The 13,327-nt window shown below is 32.8% G+C and overlaps 1 long non-coding RNA gene across 1 annotated transcript; it reads right to left on the bottom strand.

Annotated features, from left to right (window-relative positions):
- Positions 1-1,088: 1,088 nt before the first annotated feature.
- LOC134705119 (uncharacterized) lies at positions 1,089-6,424 on the bottom strand. Its single transcript, XR_010105488.1, has 5 exons — positions 6,263-6,424; positions 5,648-5,742; positions 2,860-2,953; positions 2,154-2,358; positions 1,089-1,278 (listed from the first exon to the last, which is right to left on the bottom strand). It is a non-coding gene; the product is annotated as an uncharacterized LOC134705119 (long non-coding RNA).
- Between the last annotated feature and the right edge of the window lie 6,903 nt (positions 6,425-13,327).

The raw sequence follows: 13,327 nt of genomic DNA, 5'->3' as shown, positions 1-13,327 counted from the left end.
GGAAGAAAAGTCAAAATATTTAACTGAATTTCTTATATTATATCAGGACGCATTTCGAATTAACACTGGAATTTCATGACAATTTATAAGTGACATAATGTTGTTTTACAAAATGAAAAGGTATTTCGAAATATTTACATTTCACGTTCATGCATCAAAATTGAAAACACAGCAAAATCATTTTTTAACTCATTTTTAAAATGATGTATTGCAGCAAAAACATATATGAGAAAAAAGGCAAACTTAGTACTTATACATCTTCGGTGTACTTTTACATCTTCTGATTTCAAATGTTTGGCTTTGAACGTTTCTGATGAAGGTAAATCCAGAAAAGTGCTTCGAGCACAAGAAATTATTAAACGTGTGTTTTTTTTTTTACATCACTGGGTCGATACCTCTGCTGGTGGACTATCAATCCCCGAGGGTATCATCAGCTCAGTTATCAGTACTTCGGTACTGACATGATTTAAAAAACTTTAATAAAATTGTCCGTTTATAAATTTTGAAATTATTACGAAACTTAGGTTTCAACTCCCTCAGATAAAGTTGGCTTTAGATGAATTTGGCTATTTATTTTAGGTATTTTTGACATATAGCTCTTCAACGGTTTCGATACTTATACGTCTTCTGATTTCAAATATTGGCTTTGATCGTTCCTGATGAAGGTAAATCCAGAAAAGTGCTTCGGACGCAAGAAATTATTAAACTGTTGTTCTCAATTTGTTAGTCTCCATCGATTTCCAAAATACTAAGGATTTTTTTAACCCAGAAATAAATTGCCCTAGCTGTGTTTGGTAAAACCTTTCGGAATGTAGGTCCTCCTTGCTATTCAACTTCGTACTTTATTAGTCATTTTTAACTTTTTGATTCGAGCAACACAGATAAGTCTTTTGTAGAACGCACGTTGTGTGTTTTTTTAATTTTTAAAACTGGTATATATTATAAGTTTTTAACAGTATACTTGTTTTTTGGGGGGATGCAAAAAGTAGCATACTTAGTACATATTTTCAACATAAAACAATAATGACTTTAATCATTTCTCTATAGAAATAAGGTGATGTCCAATTTATTTATTTTTGTGTGTTTAGTTATTCCAAAAAAAGAATTTAAACGCAGAGCATAAATGTAGTGTAAATATCGGCACGCACTGGTAATACATAGTGTTATACAAAGGGATTTTCTTGGGTGTCAGACTTAATCATTCCGTCTTATGTATTTCACAATTGTATACACTCTGTTAACCATTACCCTACTGCAGGTACTTCTGTACTCGGATAACTGCAATAGAGAAAATGAATTATTAAGTTAAATCACTATTTATAAAGTAATTCATTGAACAGTTTTAATTCTAATAATGAATGGTTATTGTATAAACGATTACGATTACCCATTTATTTTGTTGGTTTAATAAAGTCTGAAAAACTGTTTGAGACATACTTTTAACGTCGATAGGTTTAAGCTCTCAGTTGAAGATGGGAATATTTGCATTGAAATATTGCGTTAACTTTGCGTAACGATTTGTAAATTTATACTTTGCCATACATGCAGCAAATATAACTATTTGCAATCTTTATGCCTTAAATGGTGTTGATTTACATTTTTTTTGGGAAAAATATGTATAAAATAAACGCATTCATTATTAATTTTCCTTCTTATTTAAGTTCCGTGATTCGAACTATCATTGTCCAACTAAATTTTAAAAATATTGAAGAATTAACACACCTTATGAATTGAATGAATGGATTTGATATAATCATTCTAACAAATGAAATGAATAGATTATTCATTGGTTGCAACCAAGACATTAATAAGAAATGTGTGTTACATATTTTGAGCGAATAAATCGACGACGATTGTTATATTTTGGATAACACCTGATTGTTTGTTTTTGCAGTCCTTTTATTCATCTTATCGTCTTGATTGAACTAACAAAATTATCACAAAAAGATACAAATGACGTAAAGGTCATCATATGGCCTTCACGTTTACAATGCATAAAACCGATACCACATATTTAAACCAAGCTAAAAAAAAGGCCCCGACATCTCCGCATACCCGGTATGCCTACTTTTTTTTTGGTTTAAATTGTATGTGCTTTCCATTATTCCATACTTTATCAATTTTTTTTTATCATCGTCTAAGCTATACTCTACTCTTTTTCGCATATAAAGTTGTGTGCGATCCAGCAGGATCCTGATACCCAATGATAGCTGTACAACGAATCGAGAAATGCACAATCTTGATCAAATATATTATCTGGTTCATTGGTGGCCCAGTTGGTATACTCTGGTCGTGCTCCTCCGTATGACCATCTCCAATCACCTTCAGTTACTGAATCTCGTAAGCCAATCCAATTTGCTGTTAGTAGAAAGACATACAAAGTTCAACCCAGCAGCCACACTAGTACTGCAAATTAACATATAGCATACTCATCGATATTTTAACCTTGTTGAAGGAAAATGAAACAGAAACCTGTCATAGGTTATGGATTATAAATGAAAGTGAATAGAGATGTTTTGTGTTAACTTTGGAATATCAAATAACCAGCGATTGCAATGAATATAGTTTTTTTAATGGTTAATTAAATTTCTTTTATTTATGAAGTTACATAAGTTATATTTTGGAGGGCACAAATATTGCATGATAGCCTTTTGAAACGATGGCACAATTCTAAATTCTGACGCACCTGAATTAACTTCGTTCATCAATCAATTAAGCTAAGAGAAAATGCATTTCTATTTTAAACGCAAAAACACAGTGTTGTTGTTACGAAACTAAGTTTATAACTTAAAGCTAATTGTACCGATATACATTCGCGATACATTTCAGAATTGTATGTTTTTGTTTAAATAAACTTACAACGTCTGGTGTTTCGTGAATGAGTACGTATGTATTCATCCTCATCTGCACTCTCAACTTCAACCAGATGTGACCCATACTATCTACACCCACTCTGCAAAAATAAATAACATTATTAACTTCAATCAGATATGACCCATACTGTCTACAGCCACTCTACAAATTATTTTTTTACACTATTAACTTCAACCAGATATGACCCATACTGTCTACAGCCACTCTGTAAAACAAAATTATACTATTGTCTGCAACCAGATGTGAATCATACTGTACACCCACTCTGCAAAAATAAACAACACTTTCATCTTCAACAAGGTCTGAACCATACTGTCTACACCAACTCTGCCAAAAAAAAATAACACTATCAACTTTAACCAGATATAAACCAAACTATCTACACCCACTCTGCAAAACAAAATAACACCATTAACTTCAACCAGATGTGACCCATACTGTCTACACCCACTCTGCAAAACACAATTACACTATTAACTTTAACCAGATGTGAACCATACTGTCTACACCCACTCTGAAAAAATAAATAACACTATCAACTTCAACCAGATGTGATCCATACTGTCTACACCCACTCTGCAAAACACAATTACACTATTAACTTCAACCAGATGTGAACCATACTGTCTACACCCACTCTGGAAAAAAAATTACACCATAAACTTCAACCAGATGTGACCCATACTGTCTACACCCACTCTGCAAAATTAAATTACACTATTAACTTTAACCTTATGTGAACCATACTGTCTACACCCACTCTGAAAAAATAAATAACACTATCAACTTCAACCAGATGTGAACCATACTGTCTACACCCACTCTGCAAAACACAATTACACTATTAACTTCAACCAGATGTGAACCATACTGTCTACACCCACTCTGAAAAAAAAATAACACCATAAACTTCAACCAGATGTGACCCATACTGTCTACACCCACTCTGCAAAAATAAATTACACTATTAACTTTAACCTTATGTGAACCATACTGTCTACACCCACATTGCAAAACACAATTACACTATTAACTTCAACCAGATGTGAACCATACTGTCTACACCCACTCTCCAAAAATAAATTACACTATTAACTTCAACCATATGTGAACCATACTGTCTACACCAACTCTGAAAAAATAAATAACACTATTAACTTCAACCAGATGTGAACCATACTGTCTACACCCACTCTCCAAAAATAAATTACACTATCAACTTTAACCATATATGAACCATACTGTCTACACCAACTCTGAAAAAATAAATAACACTATCAACTTTAACCAGATGTGAACCATACTGTCTACACCCACTCTGCAAAACACAATTATACTATTAACTTCAACCAGATGTGAACCATACTGTCTACACCCTTTCTGCAAAAGTTTGACAGCCTTTGACAGTTATAATTATTTCAAAACAATCACCAGGGTTGACTTCTAGAAATTTGCCCCCCTGAACTACTCCCGTCCGCATTGGTGTTCGGGGGTGGTGAATTGAATATTTGCTATTGAACCCTAAGCAAGTAACAATCAAACATAAATAGTTAGAAATCCGACATCTGACGTTTATTGAAACTTTCTTATTTCATTCCTAACTTTTTTTATTTAATTCCTAACTTTCTTTTTTAATTCCTGGATCTTTAAAACGCATTTTCTTGTTTAGAGTAAGAAATAAATAATCTGTAAGCTGTATGTATATATGTAATATTGAGAATGGAAATGGGGAATGTATCAAAGAGACAACAACCCGACCATAGAAAAAACAACAACAGAAGGCCACCAACAGGTCTTCAATGTAACGAGAAATTCCCGCACCCTTCAGCTGGCCCCTAAACAAATATATACTAGTTCAGTGATAATGAACGCCATACTAATTTCTAAATTGTACACAAGAAAATAAAATTAAAATAATACAAGACTAACAAAGACCAGAGGCTCCTGACTTGGGATAGGAGCAAAAATGCGGCGGGGTTAAACATGTTTATGTTTACCCTCCCCCTATACCTCTAGCCAATGTGGAAAAGTAAACGCATAACAAAACGTACATTTAAAATTCAATTCAAGAGAAGTCGATATACTTCAAACTTCAATCAAACAAACAAAAAAATGCATCAACTTTAAATACCACTTTTACTGTAAATTAATAACTTGTGACATCTCAAGGATCCACCAGAGTATACACTATGGTCACACATGGACTGCATAAAGCATATCTTAATTTGCCAGTGACACTTTTTCGCCCTTCATCCCGGTTTACCTATACCTTTCTATACCTTTAAATTATATTAATTGATGATTTGTTCTATTTCTGAATGTGCATGATATATTTGCCGTTGCAGTTTAAAAATCAACTATGAACCAATCAAACTAACTGCGAACTAAAACCTTACATGATAAATCAAATGTTATCCAAATACTGAACATATAGTTTTTTTTTTATCCTCAATTAAATGGAGAATGAAGGTTTACATATCTGGTTTTAGCAGGCGCGGACCAAGTAAATATATATATAAGGAGATGTAGCATGAGTGTCAATGAGCCAATTCTCCACCCAAGTCACAATGAGTAACAAGTAAACCATTATAGGCTAAGAAACGACATTAAACACGTCTCGTTTCACGTTGTTTTACTGATTTTGACCCTATCGAATATGATTCATTATCGGGGTATTCCTCATAATGTAGCGAAGTTCATCCGGTATGTGAGTGTTCAACTCTCCGAAACATTTCATGTTTTTATTTAAAACATTTACTTTCATAAATATTACCTCTGCCCCTTCCCAATTACGGCTTTCTGTGCTGAAGTAATAACATTTATTCCATCGATGTTCCCAGCCAGGATCGCATTCACCATAAACCATAACTAATAAAGACAGAATACACACTATTATATTCAACAAGTCAATTCAGTAAATTTACATTAACAAATGTTCAGGTGCCAATCTTGTTTGACAATAAAAAGTTAGACTTACAATATTTGTCTGTGTTTACCACAGTTTAGAAAACCTGGAATTCAAAACTTTCCAATTGTCAACTACCCATTTCTCAGCAGTAACATGAACTCTGTCCAATCGTATTATGTTGCATGATGTATACATATCTCAATAAATATATGAAGTTCATTGACAGGGTTGTGCTCCTGACATAAACAGGAAGAAAACAGAGAGAAATGAGGGGAAATGACAGAAATCGTCACTACATAAGTCAACATCAAGAGTTGGTTGACCGATGCAATGTGTCAGTATCCTTATTCCCTTACGACAAAATGTTGCTGTCTTAGATCTTTGGATACCAAAGTAAAAATTGAAAGACGTTAAGAAAATGGCCCTAATGTGAAATAAATTCATGGGAAATTTGACCTAACTCTCTGTAATATTACTTACCTAACAATAAACAGAAATTAAAAACATTGAAAAACACCATCCTTAGAAAGGAAAATATGCTAATGTTAATATCTCCAAATTCTATATATGTTGTCTATATAACTGAGGATGATAAGAGTTCCTATCGTGTACAGTTATATCATATACAATCTTATCTATACCACATGTTCATATACCTGACCATACAGATGAAGGGAGAAGAATGATTGAACACAAACATCCTTTTGGAGAGGAAAACAAATCTCTTTTTAGTGTTGTTGAAGTTATATAGTTTTATTCTAAATTGAAAATGATACCAATTTGATAGATGTGGGGAAAAACGACTTTCAAAAATAAAAAATATAAATTATTGTAACTTTCAAATGTTCAGGTTTAAGCTATAAATGAAGCGATGATCGTAAGTACGATTTCGGGTCACATTTTTTAATTATTGAATAATGCCATAATTCCAGGGCCCAAAAGTAAGGGGATAAAAGGGAAAATCCAATTTATAATTAGTAAAACATTACATAGAAAGACCAAGAGTTATTAAAAACTAAAAAAAAATGAAAAAAAGAATTAAGGGTTGAAAAGTAAAATCACAAAAATACTTAACTCCGAGGAAAATTCAAAACAGAAAGTCCCAAATAAAATGGCAAAATCAAAAGCTCAAATACATCAAATGAATGGATAACATCTGTCATATTCCTGACTTGGTACAGGGATTATCTTATGTAAAGAATAGTGGATTCAACCTGGTTTTATAGCAAACTTAAACTTCTCACTTGTATGACAGTTGCATCGAATTCCTTTATATAGTTACCGACGCGTGACCGAAACAAAACAGACACAATAGGTAAAAAATGTCAAAAATATGGGTAGAGTAGTAGTAACAATGTGTTATAATCCTAATCACTTTATAAAAATTCTAACAAAGAATAAAAAAAGGCAGTTATCAAATTTAACAACCTAATTCAACCTTACTAAGACAGACACATGGTTAAGGTGGTACCCAACACTTTCACTAAAATTAATTTGGCTCGTTTAATTTTCATAAAATTTAGACAAAGTATTTACTTTGACCCTTTGACAAAAATATCAAAAATATCAAAAATTTTGAACCAGGCATGTTGTCAGATATATTACACTGGTTTTATAGCAATTAGACAAACACTGATTTTAATGTTTGAGAAGCTTAAAATTCCCTTAACAATATAACGTAATTAAAACGTTTAGATGATTTTACAGAGTTTTCTCCCTGTAGTGTTAGGTACCACCTTAAAATTAAGTCTGACGTAGAATTGCACGTTTGACGTACATCAAATGATCAACATGTAACATCACACATGTAGATCAAATAATTTTGTACTTCAAATTAGTTCAAATTATTAACAGACTATAGTAGTTGGTTCTTTAATGCATATCCTCTGCAAAATCTTAATTAGAAGTTACCCTTGTTCTTCTTGTTCTTCTTGTCTCTTGTCTGTATGCTTATTGTGAATTTCTTCTTAAAAAAGAGTTAAGAAACACAAAAGAGCATATAAGACAAAGCACAAAAGCAAAAATGAAAGACAAGAATACAAAAATGATAATAGGACAATAACACAATGACGAGATGTATGAATACAGAGCCACGTCATATGTATCAAAGAAACATAAAAAGTCATATAGACAAAAAATAGCAAACATGAAAGATAAGAAAGCAAACATTATAGAACAATAACACAATGAAGGTATGCATAGGTACAGAGTCACGTCAAATGAATATCAGCAAACACAGACTAAACAGTAACAGTAATATTACTAAAGACAAATAAAAGAATACTATAACACGTAAGTAAGATGATAAACAGCGTTAGTACGCAAAAACTATACTTCAAGACCATCGTGTATTTTTTGTGAAGTTGATACGGAATATTTATCAACAAAGTCTGGGTACCTTCTTATAAACTTTTTTTTAGAACAGATCGAGACGTTCTTTGACATATTCCTGGTTTACCAAATTTCTGCCCAGACATTGTTGGCGTTTTACAAAGTCTATGTAGGAGTCGCAAGCTCTTGAATAACAATTTAGATGGTAATCATCCCTATTGAAGGGTAAACAATTAATATTCCATTCTTTGTACCAGTCATGATGATCATTGTCAAGTAATAAGTCGAAGATGAGGCACATTTGGTGATGTCGCAAACGATCAAAATATAGACGGAATTTAGCTTGATTACGATTTTTTTTTTAAATAAGATGAATACAATACATAATTACTTGAATTGTGTCCAGTGCTTTCCTCCTTCTGTTTTTTTGTGTGTTTTTATTTCAAAATTTGATGTAAAAAAATCGTTTTCAGAAAGAATAAATAATAACATTGATAATAGACATAAACGTTAATAATTATCTTATAGTGACCTATTTGCTGATAAGTATACTTTTATTTAAAAAATGTTCACACATTAACAAACATAATTATGATCAGGCGAGCACAGTACAACAAGGCCTTATCGATTACGGTAGAACAAGGTCCTACCATCTCTAACTTTCACAAGCTGAGCAGGCGATCACGGTAAAAGGAACTCTACAGCCTTCACAAACCTAGCAAGCGATCACGGTATTACAAGTTCTTGTCACCTACAGCCTTCACAAGCTGGGCAGATAACCACTGTGACAGAGACTTTTATCATCAACAGCATCCACATGAGCATGCGATCACTATTGAACAATGTCAGGATATTATATCTTGTCTTTACAATCTGTGCGGTAATCAGGATAAAAAACGGTCTTATGATCTCCTGTCCTCAAAAGCTTGTCAGACGATCACAGTAAAACAAGATCTTATTATAAACAGCCTTCTCAAGCTGAGCAGGCGATCACGAAAAAAAAGATCTTATTATCGTAAGCCTTCACAAGCTTGTCAGTCAGTCACCGACAAACAAGGTCTTATCATCTACAGCCTTCTCTAGCTGAGCAGGCGATCACGGAAAAAGAAAAAGAAGATCTTTATCATCTCAAGCACCCACAAGCCGAACAAGCAATCACAATAAAACAAGATCTTATCATCTCCAGCCTTCACAAGCTGAGTAAATGATTATGGTAAAACAAGATCTTATCATCTCATGCCTTCACAAGCTGAGCAAATGACAACGGTCAAACACGGTCTTTTTATATCCAGCCTTCACAAGCTGAGTAGTCGATTATGGTAAAACAAGGTCTAATCATCTTCTGCCTTTACAAGCTCAGCAAATGATCACGTTAAACAAGGTCTTATCCTCTCCAGCCTTCTTTAGCTGAGCAAACGATTATGGTGAAACAAGGTCTTATCCTCTCCAGCCTTCACAAGCTGAGCAAATCATCACGGTGAAACATGGTCTTATCATCTCCAGCCTTCACAAGCTGAGCAAGCGATTATGGTAAAACAAGGTCTTATCATCACCAGCCTTTGCAAGCAGAGCAAGCGATCACTATAAAACCAGATTTTATTATCTCCAGCATTCACCAGCTGAGCAAGTGATTACGGTTAATCAAGATCATATCATATCCTGTGTTCATAAGATGAGCTGGAGTCAACAAAAAAAGGAAAAATTTTATCGTTGGCACATGCTTTAAATAAGCATTATATAAATGTTTAAATTTTCCTCGCCGGAGACAGGCACTATCATATAAATAAAGGCAACAGTAGTATACCGCTGTTCGAAATTCATAAATCGATAGAGAAAAAACAAATCCGGGTTACAAGCTAAAACTGAGGGAAACGCATCAAATATAAGAAAACTGCGACACAACATATGAGCCATACCTTGAAGAAGTGTCTAAAAAAATTCTTATACTTTGTTAAAGTACATCGATACAATTACATTATTACATTTTTTAAAGTCGGTAAAAGCCATATTGACATTTAAGAAATATTTGATTAAGTTTTAAAGAGATGTTTTAGATTCCATTTGAATAATAAATTAAATGTAAGTACTTAAGGTGAGTTCAAAATGAACTTAACATTGTTTTTCAATAATAGACCGAGATAATAGAGCACAATGTATGACATATCAGTTATATTAGATTGTTGCCATGCAGGATAACTAAATTGTTAAAATTAGGTAGTGTCAAACAGCCTCTGACAACATTTATCTTTCTAAAAAATGATTGATTTACAGATATTTATTTGCAGTGTCTGAAATAGTTCAAGCCTCATAAAAAATCTTTAGCCGTTTCTAAAGTGGGATGACCAATATTGGAATTTTTAGATATTTCTCACACATATAAGGGAGTCCAAAACCCCGCGGTTTAAGTTTTGGATACATTGTACAAAACAAACGTGTTGTCATTTCGATTACTCTTTTACATATAATGACAATTATTTAGCAGAATAACAAACTGTTCAATTGTAGGTAATTCTTTAACAAGACTATAAATCTCGGGATAGGAGGTCCCGTAGGTTTCTGTTGGTAGTTGCGAATGATACCTTACATGATGTAAGTGGGATTGCTTGTGTTATTCTGATGTTGAGATTCATATTCAAAATTGTTTCCCTGATTTTAGTTGTGGTATATAAATAATACGAACACAATTTCGGTCTGAGTGGTAGAAGTTTGGAAAATGCATGCGAGGTTTTCACACAAATAAACCCTATAATTTACTCTATTTTTGGGGTCCCTCATCTGAAAGTTCACACTATTTTAATATGTATAGTAATGCACTCGAATATGAAGCTACAATTGGAAGTAGGTAAATAAGTTATTTTGGATTTGTTACATAATACGTTTCCGTTTTCCAGTCAATGAGTATGGACCTTTGGTCTGTTATTTCCTATTCATATACATTCATGTTCAAATGAAATAAAAATGTCTGAAATGCGTTCAACAAATTAAAATAATGTGTACTATACAGCAAAAAATTATTATATTATGACGATACTTTAATAATAATAATAAAAAAGTAGCTTCGTTGGCAGTGCCAAGTTCCATAATGTTTTTTTGAACAAAAAGAAGAGAAAGGAAAGAAAATCGCGACATGTATAATGCAAATTATTTTTTTCTTTTTATATATACAAATTCAAACAATGTTTTCACAGAAATAATATGACGTAAAACTTACAACAGTAAGAAACACGTGCTTGACATAAAAATGATTAATGCAATGAACTAAGCGATATTCTGCTTTCAAATTTGAAATCCATTACATTAGACTTGTCATTTTGATGTTCTATTTAACATTGCTACAGAACCAGGATCAACCCACAATTTCTTTTCTAAAAATGTCCTGTACCAAGTCTAGAAAATGGCCATTGTTGTATTATAGTTCGTTTCTGTGTGTGTTACATCTTAATGTCGTGTTTCTGTTGTATCGTAGTTCTTTTCTTATATATGATGTGTTTTTTCTCTCAATCGATTTATGAATTTCGAACAGCAGTATTCTACTGTTGCCTTTATTTGCTATTACATTTCCTAGCGAAATAAAGTTTGGATTTCGCTTTTTGCTCATTATTTCACGTGCAACTGAACATGAAATGAAACGCACCATTGGTTATTAACTCGTATATAAAGAAATTGTGCATGATTTTAAACTTTGAACTTCGTGTTCCACGATACGATTACACTACAAATTCAATTCTCATTTCAAAACAAATTGTTTTCCAGTTTAAATTAAAAAAAATTATATAATAACATTGGTAATGATGCATTTAATTCTGAACGTATTAATATAAAATTCGTAAACAATTTTATTAAATAATTTCGTCATTAATAAATGTTTTATCGAAAACTATTTTTAACGATTTAAAATTTCGACTTAGGATATGTTTAGGACGTCCTATCATAAGAATCGTCTGAGATAGCTTCGAGACCTAAGTTGATCCTAAGTCCATCCTAAATATGGTCTAAGATGTGTCTTAGGACGAATCTTTGGATACTTTCGAGAACACCACCCCAGTTGAATTGGTTCATACTTTTTTTTTATATCGGTGCTTCTTAAAGCCGACTATACGATATGGGGTTTTCTAATTGTTGAAACCTACAATTGCACACATCCACTTCATCTACACTTTGGTTGATAGTTAATGCATTGGCAATTATACCGCATCTCCTTATTTAACAAATAATTGATGCCAACTATACTTTATTGCAGTTTTAACATTAGTAGGCATTATATTCGTGATTATATTTGCCCGAGCGAAAGTGAGGGCTAAAATAACACGAATATAATGCCTACCCATGTTAAAACTATAATAAAGTATAGCTTGCATCAATTATTTCAATTCTGAATAGGACAATTAAGGTAATTTATATTTCCGATAAGTATAAGTGTAAAAGCGTTGGTACAATATTGACTGCTGTACCCCTATTTTTGACATTTATACTCTGTGAGTATGTTTTTTTCTGTTCATGCATCGTTGACAATGTAATGTAATTTGATGCGACTGTCATACAAGTGCGAGGTTTAGCTAGCTATAAAACCAGGTTCAATCCACCATTTTCTACATTAGAAAATGCCTGTACCAAGTCAGGAATATGACAGTTGTTATCCATTCGTTTGATGTGTTTGGACTTTCATTTTGCCTTTTGATTTTGGACTTTCCTTTTTGAATTTTCCTCGGAGTTCAGTATTTTTGTGTTTTTACTTTTTTTGTGTATGCTCTTCCATTAACCTCCCTTTTTTGTTTGAAGCAAACGGCTGACACTGTGATTTCTCATAGGGAGGAGTGTGAACAGCCGACATGAATGGTTGTCTTATCTAGGTCATTTATGTCGATTTCGGAATGCAACACATTACAGTTATAACTAGATTAGACCGTTGGTTTTCCCGTTTGAATGGTTTTACACTAGTAATTTTAGGGCCCTTTATAGCGTTTTGTTCGGTGTGAGCCAAGGCTCTGTGTTGAAGGCCGTACATTGACCTATAATGGTTTACTGTATAAAAAAAAATTTGGATGGAGAGTTGTCTCATGGACATTCACACCACATCTTCCCATATCTATATAATAAATGAATAAGTAACATCATATGCACCATTTATGAGTTTGAGAGTGTTTTATAGTGAAGGAAATATATTAAGTGCATATGATAATTTGATGAAATTCATTATTCTGAAGAAGTCATTTT

This window comes from Mytilus trossulus, chromosome 2 (genome assembly GCF_036588685.1).
Source record: "Mytilus trossulus isolate FHL-02 chromosome 2, PNRI_Mtr1.1.1.hap1, whole genome shotgun sequence".
Classification (NCBI taxonomy): domain Eukaryota; kingdom Metazoa; phylum Mollusca; class Bivalvia; order Mytilida; family Mytilidae; genus Mytilus; species Mytilus trossulus.
Note: the sequence above shows the minus strand (reverse complement) of the source record. Positions and strands in the feature narration are given on the sequence as shown.